Raw genomic sequence first — 18,355 nt, 5'->3', positions numbered from 1 at the left:
TACAAATGTGATATACAAATAAATAAATAATTTGTATAAATGAACGCATATTTGTAAATATATTTTTGAGATTTGAAAATATATACAAATAAAATTTATAAATATAAAAATGTGACATAAAAATAAATAAAGAATTTTATAAATAAGCGTGTATTTGTAAATATATTTTTTAGATTTGAATATAAATATGCTTGATTTTGTATTTGTATTTGTATTGAATTTGCATATGTGGATCGCTTTTTTGCTTTTGTGTCGATGAGACATTCCTACCACAAACCAGATGCACAAATAAATGTGACCTACACACTCCCCTGAACAACCAGTAGAGGGCACTGCAGCCAGAGCGGTCTGGGTCACAGTTCTCTGCACAAAAACAATCCCCATCTTTACAGAGGGAACGCACAACAGGCCTGAGCTAGCTAACGTTAGCGTTGTATTAGCTAATGCTAATTTATCCAGTTAATCTGAAAGACCGTGTTAGCTGCTTATTTTATTGTATCAATGCCGTTTAATGACCTTGTCCCGATGGAGATATTGATCTCTTATCAGTGCAATGTGTGTCGAATCATACCAAAAGTCATGATGTAATATGACCCTCCCTAGTGTGCCTCTGATTGGCTTGCCAGTGTCTGACCATGTCTGTGACCCAGACCGCTCTGGCTGCAGTGCCCTCTGCTGGTTGTTCAGGGGAGTGTGTAGGTCACATGTATTTGTGCATCTGGTTTGTGGTAGGAATGTCTCATCGACACAAAAGCAAAAAAGCGATCCACATAGGTAAATTCAATTCAAATACAAATACAAAATCAAGCATATTTATATTCAAATCTCAAAAATATATTTACAAATACACATTTATTTATACAAACTCTTGATTTATTTGGATGTCACATTTTTATATTTATACATTTTATTTGTATATATTTTCAAATTTCAAAAATATATTTACAAATACGCGTTCATTTATACAAATTTATTTATTTGTATATCACATTTGTATTTGTATATTTATTAATATATGCAAATGTATTAATATCATATTGATATATATAAGTCGATGTGAGACAATTCTACTTCCATAGCGCATAAGCGGTCCAAATAAATTATGCAATCAATCTGCGTTTATACTTGATTAACATGATAGTGTACATGCAAGAGTCAAAACGTTAACCAGTTAAAACACAATAATTGGCTATTTTATGAGTTTGTGCCACATGACAATTAGCAGAGCAGATACATGGGAGACGTGAAGAGTTTTGTAGTCGACTATGGGGACAGATTCAATTTTAACACACCTCAGACCACAGGACAATCATATCAGACAGTCTAATAAGATGTTGAACTTGTTTTCATTGGGGGCCACATGGCAGTTATGGCTGCCCTCAGAGGGCCACTTGTCACAGTAATTGAATATTATATAAATATATCTGTATTCGGATTTACCTCATGATATCATTACACAATTGCCCATGCATTTGAGTATTTGATTAAATAATCTGTAGATTTTGTGGTTAAAAAAACTGGTAGCTCAGTTGCCAAAATTTTAACATTAAATTTACTGTGTTTTCTAGCATGTTACTGGAAATTGAAAAATGTTACCACTGAATTTGATGGTAAAATCCTGACGACTGAGGTGCCCGTTTTTTTTATCGCAAAAATCCATTGTCATTTTCCACAGTGTACAATTTAATGGATAACCTGCTGTGAAATCATACGTCTGGCAGATATTTAAGATTTCAAACAATGTTTCAAATGTATAATATTTGTGGGATTATTAAAAAAAATATATATATATATATTACATTACAGTACAGGCCAAAAGTTTGGACACACCTTCTCCTCATTCAATGCGTTTTCTTTATTTTCATGACTATTTTCATTTTAGATTGTCACTGAAGGCATCAAAACTATGAATGAACACATGTGGAGTTATGGACTTAACAAAAAAAGGTGAAATAACTGAAAACATGTTTTATATTCTAGTTTCTTCAAAATAGCCACCTTTTGCTCTGATTACTGCTTTGCAGACTCTTGGCATTCTCTCAATGAGCTTCAAGCACACCTGTGAAGTGAAAACCATTTCAGGTGACTACCCCTTGAAGCTCATCGAGAGAATGCCAAGAGTGTGCAATAAAAGTACCGGTAATCAGAGCAAAAGGTGGCTATTTTGAAGAAACTAGAATTAAAAACATGTTTTTAGTTATTTCACCCTTTTTTTTAAGTACATAACTCCACATGTGTTCATTCATAGTTTTGATGCCTTCAGTGACAACCTACTATGTAAATAGTCATGAAAATAAAGAAAACACATTGAATGAAGAGAAGGTGTGTCCAAATTTTTGGCATGTACAGTATGTATATACAGGTATATAGAAAAGATATGCAAGTGTATGTAGTAGCTACATGTATTTTTTTTCGGTCAAAATACAAAGAATGAATGCATTTAATAAGAAAAGATAAAGTACTTTATTGAGGCTTATTATTCCCAGACTTTTGCGGGCCACGTAAAATGATGTGGCGGGCCACATCTGGCCCCCCGGCTTTGAGTTTGACACCTGTGACATACGATAATCAGACGTTTCCTCTCTTTAGTTGAAAGGGGGGAAACCGGGACAAAAGTAATTGTCTTCATGTGCGCAACCCGCTTTACTAAACCATTACCTGAACTGTATGGGGGCAAAGGTGGACGCCGATGATCTTTTCTTCAGTCCTGAATGACCTAATGAAGGCTGTAGTAGTGACAGTCTGAACCTAGGATGGATAAATTCCATTTTCTTCAGTTCCTGTAGGAAAAATGGGGTTCACAATGTTCAAAATCAAACAGCGCCTCAGAACGGATTGTGTTCCAACACTTGTAAAGGCGTCTATTTCAGGTGGGATGTTTATTTGTTTAAGAGAAGGACGCAGCCAGTGATGAATTGAGACATGTCGTTTATTAGCGATAATGCCATTGCAACGTGATACCTAATCTACACGTACTACAATAAGTGGCTGTGACCAATGGTGTAACCTGATAAGTCACGCCTATTGGATCTGCGTGCCTAGAAGGGACAAAGAGCCAGGGTATTCCATTGTTGTAAACCACATGCAAAAGAAGACTGCAGAAGTACCTAAAGTGGGACCTGTGGACCAAATTTGGACCATTGAGTTGTATGGTTTATCCCACCAAAAATAATACATATTCATACGGATCTCTTTCAAGCTCATACAATCATTGATGGCATGTCTGCAAGGCTAACTAGTTGCCATGTATTAGGGGTAGTGTTGTACCGATACCAATATTTTGGTACCGGTACCAAAATGTATTTCGACACTTTCCGGTACTTTTGATACTTTTCTAAATAAAAGGGACCACAAAAATTGCATTATTGGCTTTATTTGAACAAAAAACCTTAGGGTACATTATACATGATTGATTGAATCTTTTATTAGTAGATTGCACAGTACAGTACATATTCCGTACAATTGACCATCAGCACTTCAGTCATCAACAATTGCATCATCAGAGAAATGGACATTGAAACAGTGTGGGTCTGACTTCGCAGGATATGTACAGCGAGCAGTGACCATCGTGAGTTCAGAAAGCAAAAGAACAAGTATATGCATTTGATTGTTTACATTTCATTATTTACAATCCGTGGAAGTGGGATGTGAAGGGGGGAGGGTGTTAGCATACTGACCAACCCTCCCGAATTTCAGTGCCTCTCCCGAATTTCAGTGCCTCTCCCGAAAATCTCCCGGGACAACCATTCTCCCGAATTTCTCTCGATTTCCAGTCGGACCTGAGTGAGGACAGCCTGTCGTCACGTCCGCTTTTCCTCCGGCCCAGTCACGTTATAACAGGGGTCACCAACGCGGTGCCCGCGGGCACCAGGTAGCCCGTAAGGACCAGATGAGTCGCCCGCTGGCCTGTTCTAAAAATAGCTCAAATAGCAGCACTTACCAGTGAGCTGCCTCTATTTTTTAAATTGTATTTATTTACTAGCAAGCTGATCTCGCTTTGGTCGACATTTTTGATTCTAAGAGAGACAAAACTCAAATAGAATTTGAAAATCCAAGAAAATATTTTAAAGACTTAGTCTTCACTAACTGACAAAGAAACAGATAGCAGATTTGGTGTCCAGTTCAAAGTGTGACATGATTTATTTAAAAATTTGAGAGTTGACTTTTGTATTTTACATGAGTTATTATTTGTACAAACATGGTGCAAAGTAATTCATGATTTGTTAAAAAATGTTAGTGGTTAGCTAATTAAAATGGGATATTGTGATTTCACAAGACTTTCTTAGAAGTGATCATTTGAAAATGTTCAATTTGAAAAATGTGCACTTAGAGAAAATATAAAAATAAAGTGTTGCATATTGATATTTATCTGTTTCTATATATATTTATTGTGAGAAATCATTAAGATGATCAGTGTTTCCACAAAGATAAATATCATTAATTATTAATAATAACAGAGTTAAAGGTAAATTGAGCAAATTGGCTATTTCTGGCAATTTATTTAAGTGTGTATCAAACTGGTAGCCCTTCGCATTAATCAGTACCCAAGAAGTAGCTCTTGGTTTCAAAAAGGTTGGTGACCCCTGCGTTATAACATCTACGGCTATTGGAGCTCAGTGCGCAACTGCACACACAACAAGAAGGAGACTATTATATATGTCTCCGTTATCCATAGGTTTATCTATAACCCATAAAGTAGGCAGGCACGGAGCTATTTCTCAGCGTGTGTTTATTCCAGCCGGCACGTTAATACGCTGACACACAACATCCGGATTCCCATCATGCATTGCTTCAAAACTACGGCAAGTAGTAATGTCCAAACAAAGATAGTGACAGAGAATGGAACGAGGATGGACAATCCAACCCTAAACTCACTCCTTTCCTGCAAATTCAATTTCACCTATGTTCCTTCAAAGGCTGCGCTACTGGCTGCAAAGCATTGCACTTTCAAATACAACAATGAGTAGAGAGGAGTGTTATGTGTGTGTATATGTGTAAATAAATGAACACTGAAATGTAAGTATTTATTTTATATATATATATATATATATATATATATATATATATATATATATATATATATATATATATATATATATATATATATATATATATATATATAAAAGAAATACTTGAATTTCAGTGCAATTTCAGTGAATTCTAGCTATAAATATACTCCCCCCCCTTAACCCCACCCCCCGGCCCGCCCCGCACATTTACCACATTTGCCTGTGCATCGGTTGGGGATGTTTCTACGCTCGGGATGGTCTCCTGCTGGCCCCACTATGGACTGGACTCTCACTATTATGTTAGATCCACTATGGACTGGACTTTCACAATATTATGTTAGACCCACTCGACATCCATTGCATCCGGTCTCCCCTAGAGAGGTGGCAGTCCTCTCCAAGGTTTCTCATAGTCATTCACATCGACGTCCCACTGGGGTGAGTTTTCCCTTGCCCTTATGTGGGCGCTGGACCGCGGATGTCGTTGTGGCTTGTGCAGCCCTTTGAGACACTTGTAATTTAGGGCTATATAAATAAACATTGATTGATTGATTGATTAAAATCATCCAAGATAATTACAGCGGCGTCCGGATATCCAGCTCAACGAGGGCAGCCGCTTCCTCCTCTCCGAGTTTTGCCGCTCAATTTGAAGTTCCTCCATCATATTTCCCAGATACTGAACGTTTGCCAGTAGTATAACCAGAAGAGTTAGCCTTCCTTTGCTGATTGATTGATTGATTGAGACTTTTATTAGTAGATTGCACAGTACAGTACATATTCTGTACAATTGACCACTAAATGGTAACACCCGAATAAGTTTTTCAACTTATTCGTTAATCAATTCCTGGTAAACCATGAGCCTATGTCTATGGTCAGCTCCTTCCCGTCTGCCGCGCTTTTGTTTCGGCTTGTTGTTTTCTGTTCCCTGCAGCGGTCTGAGCGTCTGGTTAGCATAGGGGTGAAAAAGTCCAAAATTGCTCCAAAAATCTCTCAGCTTTATTAAGGCTGTCTGTTTATGAAAAATAAAAAACTTTTTCAGAGTTTGTCCTTCGAGCTCTGCACAAGAAGGCGAGGAAAAAAAGTAAACGTTGACTCGGACACCTCCGCGACGTCGTCCTCTGGGGAGTGCAATCTTGGATCTTTTCGCATAGGTTTGCGGTCTTTATTTATTTAAAAAGTGCTAAAAACAACATAGTATGAAGTCCTTTGTTCTTAAACCCAATGTTTTCTTTTCTAGAATCAATAATTTATTAATTATGTTTTAAATCGATTTTATATATATATATATATATATATATATATATATATATACTTTCTTCTCTGAGATTTTACGAATATAAATTGATCTTAATGATCTATCAATATATCGATCAATCATTACACCCCTACCATCTATCCATGTTATTTACACTAATTTAAATAAATGTATTATTTACATTTAGGTTATTTGTGTTTTATGCTTAAAATTGCAGTGTTTGGCCCGCAGCCTCTTGGCATATTTTTTCTTTGGCCCTTGGAGGCAAAAGGTTTGGGCATCCCAGTATAAAAAAAAGTTTGAACAAGACCTGTTGTTTTACATGCGGGGCTTATTAAAGAGTTATGAAGCCAATTTAAAAATAATGATGATCAATGAAACAGATAATCAAGCAGGTAGGAAATATATAACTTTTGTTGCACTCTGCAAGCTTTTATTTAACTTGTTGAAAACTAAATTTTAAATCATAATCATAAAATCCTATTTTTAAATGATTGTTAAATGATAAAAAAATAAAAATAAAATAAAAATAAAAATAAAATATATATATATATATATATATTGCATCTTAGAAAACAACTCTAAGGGCCCTGTAATGCTGACAACATTGGTACTTATTTCACAGGTCTGGACCAAAAAATTATGAATGAAAGTAAAATTCCCCCCAAAATTGACACAGTCGTGATTTTAGGCTTGTTAACGAGTTTCAGCACATTTTAGAACGCACACTTTTAGCTCCAAAATGTGGGTAGGCCTGTTTTGGTAGCATCTTCATCCTGAAACGTGTTATATTTCCGCAGAATTTGAAGAAATTATCAAATATGTCCAACAGATGCGTTGTTGCAGGTTGTAGCACTACAACTGAAGAAGGGGTCAGCCTGCATGATGGGAATATGAGGAAAGTATGGACCTCTTCAGTCTAATTGACGTACAAAGCGAGATGAGTCTAATTTACAGCAAACATTTTGATGATTTTGACTTAAAAAAAATAAAAAAGTGAAAATAAGTGTTTTGGTCGGATTTTAAATGCATACGATTTAAAAGACTCAAGCCAAATGCAATCAGAAAAATCAACAACACCCTTGAGGGAAGAAAGACTGAGTCCGAACCTTCAGAAAAATTAAAAAAAAGAGCAGACTCAGCGCTCAAATTGAGATAAAAAGGTGAGCCGCTAGTATTCTATTTTTTGAGTACTCTTCTACTGATGTTTTCCTCAAGATGCTAGAAGAAAATGCTGAAAGACCACAAGGAAACAAAGACTATGGTGTCTATGGAAGAGCAACGAAGTCCGGAAATTGGGATCCTTTTATATTTATTTTTTTACTCATAATGTTAACTGTATCAGGTTTGAAGTAATGGAAGGGGGTATTCAAAGTGCAGTTAGTTATCTACAGATTACACAAAAACTAATTGATATTATGGGAAATGACCGCCAGATTTGTGTTCAGGAGCAAAATAGTACATAAAGATTTTGGTCATCTGGACGCTATGGCTCCAGAACATGTCATTTTTGTCATGGCCTTGAGAGTACAACTGATTTGTAGACTTTCAGGTGCGTGTGAACATTTTAAACACAGACTTTACGGATTGATTACTCGCGTTTGACTTTCTTTCGACACAAAGCAGAATATAAACACTTGATTGTGATCCAAAACATGATCAATACTGCTAAGACAACTCCAGCTAGGAACAGACACACGTCCACAGAGTAGTAGGTGTACCAGGGCATCTTGTAGGATTCGGTCCTCAGGTGAGCTGCACCTTTGTGTCTCATGACAAACTCGATCCAGAAGATGGCGTTGTCGAGCGGTGCAATGGGCTGATCTCTGTGCAGCCTGGAGAGTCTCTGCATGTTCGTCCTGTAAGACGAATTTGTAAGAACTTCCTGCATGGCCTCCAGGAAGTTGTTGTCTTTGTCCACTGAGGATAACTGGAGTATGATGGCTGCTCCTCTTTCTGAGAGACGCAGCAAGTTGTCATACTGGTCGAAAAACAAAGGTATTCCCACAACGGGCACTCCGTGATACATAGCTTCCTGGACACCGTTTGTCCCGCCGTGAGCCACAAAGAGTTTCATCTTAGGATGTCCAAGGAGGTCGTTCTGTGGCATCCAGTCCACCAGGATAGTGTTGTTGCCAAGAGTTGAAGGTTTAGCACCTTTATATCTCCAGATGACCTTCTGAGGCAGGTTGGCAAATGCTGTTGCTATCTCTTCGGTTAAGTCGGCAGGAAGTTCGCTCACAAAAGTACCAAGAGACATGAGGATGACTCCATGTTCTCCAGAACTTTGCATGAACTCCTCCAGGTGGTCTGGTAGAGGCTTGGCAGGTTGACACTGGAATCCTCCTATGTAGATGACGTTGGGCATGGTGGGGCGAGGAAACTCGAACACAAAGTCCACTCTCATGAGCCAAAGGTCTGCAGATTGCAGTAAATGGTGCATATCGTTATCCGGCCCCAGAAATTTGTCGCATATTTTCTGGTAAATGTACTTAATCACCAAGTTATGTTGTGTGTAGCCAATCCAAAACACAATCACATTTTTGACTCTTTGAAAAAAGCTCATCTTGTTGGTGTTTCCCGTTCCCGTAATAGGAATGTAAGATAGTGGCGAAGGAGCGATGGCAAAATGACCTTCAGTAGCGATTATCCAGCGAACGTTGTACACGAGAGGAAGATTCAAATATTTGGCCACAATGACACCTCCACCCCAGCAGGGGTCAGTGAGCACTAGGTCAAACTTGCTGTCTCTTAATCTACTCATCAGGTCGTTGTCATCCAACATCGCTGTGGTAAATTCACCCACAGAATTGTGAGCTTCAAGGAAAATTCCGAACATGCCAACGCTTAAGTGTAGAAAAGTTGTCAGGGGTAAGGACCCCCTCTCGTACTCCATTACCTCAACAATCATGCTAGTGATGAACTCTTTGTCCAAGGTCTTTTCTACTGGGACGGTGACAGTGTGGTAATAGGAGGCGTTGTCCTTGATGTACCATGTCTTAAGGGGACGCACGATGGTCACATTGTGCCCCCGCGAGTGCAGCTCTCGGATGAGGATGTCCATGTTCACCCAGTGGCTGCCCTCGATCGGAAAGACCAAGATGTTGCCTCCCTGGCAACCAGCAGGAAGGACGACGAGGAGCAGCAAGGCGCCGCAGAAACACGTCAGTCTCATCTGAAATCAAACAATGTAAGACTCAGCAGACGAGCTGCAACATTGGGATGTATTCAATTGCCTGTTCCTTTTATACAAAACCCAGCAAGGCCGCAATCAGATAATTGATATCAGAGCTCTAACAGGTAGGCTGGCATCTTTATTAAAAGGGAATGCCAAAAATCCAGCATATCCCAGCACTGCAGAATATATTTACTTACAGTAATGTGAAAAACTAGGTCACCCTATTAATTTGTTTGTTCATGTAATCTAAATAGGTGTGTTCCAATCTGCTGATTCCGATCACATGAATTAACTGTCAATGTTTCAGTGTATGTATGATGAATGCTGTCAAGAGCACTCACCATAAATACATTCATATTGCTGTACATAACATTTAAAAATAATTTCAACTTTTGGTTTTTGACTTCAAAGTCCTCCTGTGTACACCGGACTCTCTTAGTTTGTAAACATTAACAAAAACAAAAAGGATTTTGAGAAAATAAAAATATCGACCTAATCACTCTAGTATCGATCATATACTGATACTACCCTTTGGTATCTACACCACAAAATTATGGATCTCCTTTTACATAAGACGTATGTACGGACTGACAATGCTGACACAGCATCAGTTGTTGTTATATCATATTCTCTCTAGACCAGTGGTTCTTAACCTGGGTTCGATCGAACCCTAGGGGTTCGGTGAGTCGGCCTCAGGGGTTCGGCGGAGGTCAAAACACACCCGACTCATCGTGTAAATACAAACTTCTCCCTATCGGCATATGTGTGTAATTTGTTGTGAGTTTTTGCACTGTGTTGGTTTTGTTGTTTGAACAAGGTGATGTTCATGCACGGTTCATTTTATGCACCAGTAAAAAAACACTAACACTTTAGTATGGGGAACATATTCACCATTAATTAGTTGCTTATTAACATGCAAATTAGTAACATATTGGCTCTTAACTAGTCATTATTAAGTACTTATTAATGCCTTATTCGGCATGGCTTTATTATAACCCTAACCCTCTAACCCTGACCCTAACCCTAACCAAATAACTCTAAATTAAGTCTTTATTACCGGTACTTAGAATATGTTACCCTAGTGTCCAAATAACTCTAAATTAAGTCTTTGTTACTTACAATATGTTCCCCATACTAAAGTGTTACCAAAAACATATAACTTTGTCTTGAATTTAATAAAAAAACATTTTATTTTTCACTAAAGAAGGGTTCGGTGAATGCGCATATGAAACTGATGGGGTTCAGTACCTCCAACAAGGTTAAAGGGGAACATTATCACAATTTCAGAAGGGTTAAAACCATTAAAAATCAGTTCCCAGTGGCTTATTTTATTTTTCGAAGTTTTTTTCAAAATTTTACCCATCACGCAATATCCCTAAAAAAAGCTTCAAAGTGCCTGATTTTAACCATCGTTATATACACCCGTCCATTTTCCTGTGACGTCACATAGTGATGCCAACACAAACAAACATGGCGCATAGAACAGCAAGCTATAGCGACATTAGCTCGGATTCAGACTCGGATTTCAGCGGCTTAAGCGATTCAACAGATTACGCATGTATTGAAACGGATGGTTGTAGTGTGGAGGCAGGTAGCGAAAAGGAAATTGAAGAAGAAACTGAAGCTATTGAGCCATATCGGTTTGAACCGTATGCAAGCGAAAACGACGAAAACGACACGACAGCCAGCGACACGGGAGAAAGCGAGGACGAATTCGGCGATCGCCTTCTAACCAACAAATGGTATGTGTTTGTTTGGCATTAAAGGAAACTAACAACTATGAACTAGGTTTACAGCATATGAAATACATTTGGCAACAACATGCACTTTGAGAGTGCAGACAGCCCAGTTTTCATCAATTAATATATTCTGTAGACATACCCTCATCCGCGCTCTTTTCCTGAAAGCTGATCTGTCCAGTTTTGGAGTTGATGTCAGCAGGCCAGGGAAGCTAGGGTCGATATTCTTCTCTTGATCATCTTCGGTGGCATAAGGGACGGTGTGAGCCAAGACATCCAGGGGGTTTAGCTCGCTCGTCTGCGGGAACAAACTGCCGCCATTGCTTGCCGTGCTACAGAGGTCCTTTGTCCATGAATTGCTCACACACTCCGGCAGATTCAATGGGGGTCTGGCGGCAGATTTCTTTGACTTTATCGTTGGAAATGCATCTGCTTTGAGTGTCGCAGGATGTCCACACATTCTTGCCATCTCTGTCGTAGCATAGCTTTCGTCTGTAAAGTGTGCGGAACAAACGTCCAATTTCTTGCCACTTTCGCATCTTTGGGCCACTGGTGCAACTTGAATCCGTCCCTGTTCGTGTTGTTACACCCTCCGACAACACACCGACGAGGCATGATGTCGCCAAGGCACAGAAAACAGTCGAAAAAACGGAAAATAACAGAGCTGATTTGACTCGGTGTTTGTGAAAATTTTGTGACGTCATGGCTCCGAGAGCGAATATTAGAAAGGCGTTTAATTCGCCAAAATCCACCCATTTAGAGTTTGGAAATCGGTTAAAAAAATACATGGTCTTTTTTCTGCAACATCAAGGTATATATTGACGCTTACATAGGTCTGGTGATATGCTCCCCTTTAAGAACCACTGCTCTAGACTCTTAATTTACTTGTTAGTTTCCTTTTAATAGCTGCTTTCTTTCGGCTGTAACGTGGTACTTACTATCCACACTTTTTTAACTTTGCTTAGCACTTATTTCTTCTGTTGCTTCAAACTAATTTAGTGGCTAGCCTAGCGCTTATCATGCTGCTACTGGCTTGCGTTACAATTTACCGCCTATTGTTGCGATGCAATCACGTGACCAAGAGGTACTTTCAGGTTTCAGGCTTTTAAAAGGTAGAGGCAAATGTGTAAAAGGATCATAAAAAATATATATTTAAAATGGGAGGAAGTGAATTTCTACACTCTTAAGAAAAATATTTTTTGAAAGATTTAAACCATTCATCATCACCAAGACGTTATATTGCTCGCGTCGACCTCACTTTCATTTGACACTCACACGGATTTAGAGAAGAAAAGGGCTCTTGCGCAATATTAAACACTGATTTTGAATTACTTTGTCCAAGTAAAAAAAAGTGTAAATATTTAATTCTACTGTACGATGATAACACTTCTTAAATTGGATGATTTTGTTGCCATACTGGTTCCAGAGCTGTCACCATCAACAACACAACAACATGATTGCCCTAATCAGACACATTCAAATACAGGTCCAAAGTACAGTACCGTTCAATCACAAATGACATATACAGAAATAGTAAACAGTACAGTAGGCTACAGTATAAAATCACATTAATAGTTCTACACAGATCCACAGTAAAACGGTGACATTTTTTCATGCTCCAATCCTGGTCAGTACACTTTTTCAGTATTTCTGTGGCATACTTTACATCGACACAAAACCAAATCAATACAGCAATATAATGAACATACTGTGCAAGTTTCATTGTAGGTGTGTGTTGCTTACTTACGGTGCAACTGTGTTGTTTTTTCACATGGAAACAACTCGCCGACTTGTTAAATCCTGTCTCTCTGTTGTGTGGCGTTCAGGGACGGTGAAGCAGCGTGGGAGATGCCACCTTTCCGCTAATCTGTGTTCCAGAGTTCAGTAAATTATATGTGGAAAAGTACACGCAAGTTAATCGTTACACACCTCGAATGGAGTGCTAATATTACTACTGTCTTGCCTTTATTTCTTTACGACTCTGTTCGAATTATGTAGGGTTAATTTACACTCGGCTCCGTGAATTTTCCGACCGTCTTTAAAGTACACCCACTTTACTGTAAACATCCATCCATCCATCCATCCATCCATTTCTACCGCTTATTCCCTTTGGGGTCGCGGGGGGCGCTGGAGCCTATCTCAGCTACAACTTGTTTCAAAATCAAAGAACATATGCAACATATCTGTAGGAAGGGAACTGGCTTGGCCCTGAAATGTAATTTGTTTTTATTATTTTCACACTGATGTTTTGTATTTAATTAACTCGAAATGAGACAATCGCTCACAGACTGTTGTCGAAGTGAAGTGCAAGCCCAATGCCAGGATGCTAATGCAGATCATTACCGGGATGAGGCTACTTGCTGGAGTGGCACTGTAAGTAACTATTAACTATTTAAAGCGACCATTGTTTATCTGGTAGTAGACAAACCCCTATCTATTTTCCATCCATCCATCCATTTTCTACCGCTTATTCCCTTTGGGGTCGCGGGGGGCGCTGGAGCCTATCTCAGCTACAATCGGGCGGAAGGCGGGGTACACCCTGGACAAGTCGCCACCTCATCGCAGGGCCAACACAGATAGACAGACAACATTCACACTCACATCCACACACTAGGGCCAATTTAGTGTTGCCAATCAACTTATCCCCAGGTGCATGTCTTGGAATAATAAAAATATGACTAGAAAAAAAACTTTCCAGTAAATTAAGCTGTATTAATGACTACTATTTAGGTATTGGATTGGATTGTTGACAATTGACACATTTTTAAACAAGACAAAAACATAAGGCGCTAATGTTAGCATATTAGCGTTAGTCATTGCCTTTTATCAATTATAAAGAATACCTAAAACATTATTAAATGATTATTAAATGAATACAGAGGATGAATATTAAATTACTCAAGACTGTTTGATGTATGCATTTTTACATTACTTTGCTAAAGTCCTGAGCCATTAAATGTGTTGTTTTAACAATGCTATAATGTGTAGGCCATCTATGAATCGGGTGCTATTTAGTAAATTACTATGATGCCTTTATCTCTATTTTTACATTTTGATGAGGGTGTTTTATTTATTTATTTATTTTTATATTTTTACATTTATTTTTTTAAGTTATGTACATTTATATGTACATGTAAACGCTGTATCGGGACAGATCCATTAAGAGTTTGAGCAGAAATATGTTATATAGGAATGAACTATGCACAATAAAACATTAGCAAAATGATGTGTCACATGAATGGTAAATAATACCTTTGTGACATAAAAAAAACCACAAGTCATGTAAAAAAACATGGCATTTACTTTTTGATATAAAAAAATAAATAATCACAAAGCCGTTTGTCTAATGAAGATAAAGTCTAATAAACAAGCTTTGTTCTTCTCCAACGCCTCCTTGTGGTGATTTCAGTACAACAGATTGGCCAGCAACAAAAAAAACAGGCTTGACATTTCTCACATCGAATACACAATCTTCACAGCCTGCGTTCAATTCGATGATATGACAAAACATTTTAGCTCGTGTTATTTGAACACTGATACAGTTTGCAGTTAAATAAAGGACGAGTGAGCATCCCAGTCAACAAACTATCCATCCATCCATTTCCTACGCAAGACTTTATAAACAAGTTACGACAATGTTCACGACACATCACCTGCTGCATGTTTCCTCACCTCATTAACTCTTAGTCACAGCAGCTGATGGACGCTGTATTGAGAAAATAAAAGAAACATCAAATAGTTTTTCTCCTTCACTGTATACTTTTAGTGTGGGGACAAGTGCGTCTGTCTCCAATATTGTGCACACTTGTTGCCATCTAACAGTAGTGAAGTGAAGTGAATTACATTTATATAGCGCTTTTTCTCAAGTGACTCAAAGCGCTTTACATAGTGAAACCCAATATCTAAATTACATTTTTAATCCAGTGTGGGTGGCACTGGGAGCAGGTGGGTAAAGTGTCTTGCCCAAGGACACAACGGCAGTGACTAGGATGGCGGAAGCGGGGATCGAACCTGCAACCCTCAAGTTGATGGCACGGCCGCTCTACCAACCGAGCTATACCGCCCCAAGTAGTGCACTCTTAAACGAAAGGCGGGAAGCAAGGGAAAAATGACGTTTAACCAAGCGCTTGGCTCCGTTTACTCCGAGGGGAAATCTTCGGAGTAAAGTCTGTGTAGTTAGTCTGCCATGATTATCAAGCCAAACGACGCTAGTGCGCATGCGCCTGACTTTGTGTTGCCAATAATGCATTATTAAATGACGGTTATTCGTTAATTAAAAAATTAGACGGTATTACTAACTGCAAATTATCATTATACCATTGACTGCTACATCCTTAGTCCATTAACAAATAAAAAGTCAAGGGCGGTCACGGGACCCCAGGAAGACTAGTAGTCGCCTTGGCGTCAGCTAATGCGGATCCATTCAATAAACAATAAACGGGATGTTCTTGCCGCTGATCCTGGTCAATTTTTTAGGGCATTACAGTAAATGACGAGGGCGGTCGCGGCAATTGCCGTGGTTGCCATTGTTAAATTTGAGCCCTGCAAAAGACATCACAAAATCAGTGATTTCAATACAAAACAAACTAAATATCTTTATGCACAATTATATCTACTTACAAATGTTTGACCAAGTTTCGTGATGAAGCTTACACGCTAGGATTTCTACCATTGTTGCTGCTTGTCTGGATCAATGTGTCCGTCGCTTAAAATGTCCACCAGAAAACAATGATGCGAGCACTTGCTCGGGGTAGAACATTTATACTTTGTTGTCCAGTTGTTGTTAAAAGTCAGATTTTTGCTATATAATTAGATTTTTTTTTCCAGGGTTGAATGAGTATACTTGTTCTACTCACCGCACTACTGTTTCACTGTGAGACATTTGTCTCGCTGTTGCCCCCTGCGGGGTGGCGGGAATACTGCATACATGATCAACCTTAGTTTCAATGGTTTCATCAAGTGATGTTTGGCGGGCCGAATGAAAAGCTTTGGCCCCCAGTTGAATAGGCCTGTAGAAGGATATACTAATCGCTAACAGCAAGCAAGAACTCTTGAATGTAAACAAATGTGGGTGGATTTATACAAATATCGACAGTACTAATACCAAGTAAATTATTAATATACAGGTAAAAGCCAGTAAATTAGAATATTTTGAAAAACTTGATTTATTTCAGTAATTGCATTCAAAAGGTGTAACTTGTACATTATATTTATTCATTGCACACAGACTGATGCATTCAAATGTTTATTTCATTTAATTTTGATGATTTGAAGTGGCAACAAATGAAAATCCAAAATTCCGTGTGTCACAAAATTAGAATATTACTTAAGGCTAATACAAAAAAGGGATTTTTAGAAATGTTGGCCAACTGAAAAGTATGAAAATGAAAAATATGAGCATGTACAATACTCAATACTTGGTTGGAGCTCCTTTTGCCTCAATTACTGCGTTAATGCGGCGTGGCATGGAGTCGATGAGTTTCTGGCACTGCTCAGGTGTTATGAGAGCCCAGGTTGCTCTGATAGTGGCCTTCAACTCTTCTGCGTTTTTGGGTCTGGCATTCTGCATCTTCCTTTTCACAATACCCCACAGATTTTCTATGGGGCTAAGGTCAGGGGAGTTGGCGGGCCAATTTAGAACAGAAATACCATGGTCCGTAAACCAGGCACGGGTAGATTTTGCGCTGTGTGCAGGCGCCAAGTCCTGTTGGAACTTGAAATCTCCATCTCCATAGAGCAGGTCAGCAGCAGGAAGCATGAAGTGCTCTAAAACTTGCTGGTAGACGGCTGCGTTGACCCTGGATCTCAGGAAACAGAGTGGACCGACACCAGCAGATGACATGGCACCCCAAACCATCACCCAACCATGCAAATTTTGCATTTCCTTTGGAAATCGAGGTCCCAGAGTCTGGAGGAAGACAGGAGAGGCACAGGATCCACGTTGCCTGAAGTCTAGTGTAAAGTTTCCACCATCAGTGATGGTTTGGGGTGCCATGTCATCTGCTGGTGTCGGTCCACTCTGTTTCCTGAGATCCAGGGTCAACGCAGCCGTCTACCAGCAAGTTTTAGAGCACTTCATGCTTCCTGCTGCTGACCTGCTCTATGGAGATGGAGATTTCAAGTTCCAACAGGACTTGGCGCCTGCACACAGCGCAAAATCTACCCGTGCCTGGTTTACGGACCATGGTATTTCTGTTCTAAATTGGCCCGCCAACTCCCCTGACCTTAGCCCCATAGAAAATCTGTGGGGTATTGTGAAAAGGAAGATGCAGAATGCCAGACCCAAAAACGCAGAAGAGTTGAAGGCCACTATCAGAGCAACCTGGGCTCTCATAACACCTGAGCAGTGCCAGAAACTCATCGACTCCATGCCACGCCGCATTAACGCAGTAATTGAGGCAAAAGGAGCTCCAACCAAGTATTGAGTATTGTACATGCTCATATTTTTCATTTTCATACTTTTCAGTTGGCCAACATTTCTAAAAATTCTTTTTTTGTATTAGCCTTAAGTAATATTCTAATTTTGTGACACACGGAATTTTGGATTTTCATTTGTTGCCACTTCAAATCATCAAAATTAACTGAAATAAACATTTGAATGCATCAGTCTGTGTGCAATGAATAAATATAATGTACAAGTTACACCTTTTGAATGCAATTACTGAAATAAATCAAGTTTTTCAAAATATTCTAATTTACTGGCTTTTACCTGTATGGTCAATACTAGAGAGGTTCGATCAATATTTTTAATTATAAGTCATTTTTTTGTTTTCAAACGCAGTAAATTAATGCCTGGACACAGTAGGGCTTAGACAGAAAAAAATAAATAGTTTAATTCACAGCCAGTGTTAGGAAATAGTTTAAATATTTAATTGATATTGTCACCCAGTCATCCTGTGTTTTTGTTTGATTACAATTGTAATAACATTTTTTATCATTTAATGATCGTTAACATTTTAAGTATCAATATCAGCATTTCTGCCCGTTACTACTTGGTATTGGATCGATACCAAAATGTCTAGTATCGCCTAAAGTTAATGTAAAGTCTCCAAACAACAGAATAATAAGTGTTTATTACATTTTATCAGAAGTGTAGATATAACCATGTTACAACATAAATTAACCTGCTAATAAAGGGGGAACTGCACTTTTTTTTGTAATTTTGACAATCATTCAC

At 38.7% G+C, this 18,355-nt stretch overlaps 2 protein-coding genes and 1 pseudogene across 3 annotated transcripts in view; 2 read left to right on the top strand and 1 right to left on the bottom strand.

The window, feature by feature from the left end:
- The window catches only part of LOC133608890 (UDP-glucuronosyltransferase 2B37-like), a 696,509-nt gene that overhangs the window by 649,667 nt on the left and 28,487 nt on the right, over nt 1-18,355 (top strand). The window lies entirely within an intron of this gene.
- On the bottom strand, nt 6,831-12,986 carry LOC133608876 (UDP-glucuronosyltransferase 2C1 pseudogene; annotated as a pseudogene).
- The window catches only part of chrna5 (cholinergic receptor, nicotinic, alpha 5), a 30,616-nt gene continuing 25,630 nt past the window's right edge, over nt 13,370-18,355 (top strand). The window contains exon 1 of the mRNA XM_072913390.1: nt 13,370-13,551. The gene's annotated coding sequence lies outside the window, so the exon portion shown is untranslated. The remainder of the gene's footprint in view (nt 13,552-18,355) is intronic.

The sequence above is a fragment of the Nerophis lumbriciformis genome, linkage group LG06, assembly GCF_033978685.3.
Source record: "Nerophis lumbriciformis linkage group LG06, RoL_Nlum_v2.1, whole genome shotgun sequence".
NCBI classification, from domain to species: Eukaryota; Metazoa; Chordata; class Actinopteri; order Syngnathiformes; family Syngnathidae; genus Nerophis; species Nerophis lumbriciformis.
The sequence above is the reverse complement of the archived record's forward strand: the minus strand, read 5'-3'. Positions and strand labels throughout refer to the sequence as shown.